This window comes from Seriola lalandi, unplaced genomic scaffold, assembly GCF_002814215.2.
Source record: "Seriola lalandi dorsalis isolate HSWRI2012SDOR001 ecotype SW California unplaced genomic scaffold, Sedor1 jcf7180002054615, whole genome shotgun sequence".
NCBI lineage: Eukaryota > Metazoa > Chordata > Actinopteri > Carangiformes > Carangidae > Seriola > Seriola lalandi.
The window spans coordinates 255,290-255,769 of NW_019525168.1; positions in this window are offsets into that span (position 1 = coordinate 255,290).

Here is a 480-nt window from a genome sequence, read left to right on the forward strand (position 1 = left end):
GATTCCTACACATGCTGAGGTGAGGAGAGGGAGACGGGGATGGTTGTAACATTTCTGTCTGTTTCTTTTAAACCAGTTTGTTAATTGATTACAATCTGGTTCCATGTGTCTGATATCAGATGGTGAAGGTGTTTCTCTGTGACACAAACACAAGGAGGGAAATGTGACAGTTCACCTCAGAGACCTGGTTAGTTCTGACATTAAAATACAAAGATTATGACAAAAACTTTACATAGTTAGTGTGTGTGTGTGTGTGTGTTAGCTTACCTTCCAGCTAAAACATTAGCATGAAAAACGTCTACACAGACACAATAAACACGACTGAAGTCTGAAGAGGTGAACTACAGAGCAGACACAGCTGTCACTAAATTAATGAAGTCATATTAAAAAAATATTAAAGGAGGAGCGGCTTCCTCTCAGGTGAGTGTGTCAGGGGGAGTGGCTTCCTCTCAGGTGGGCTAAGGACTAAACTGAGCAGGT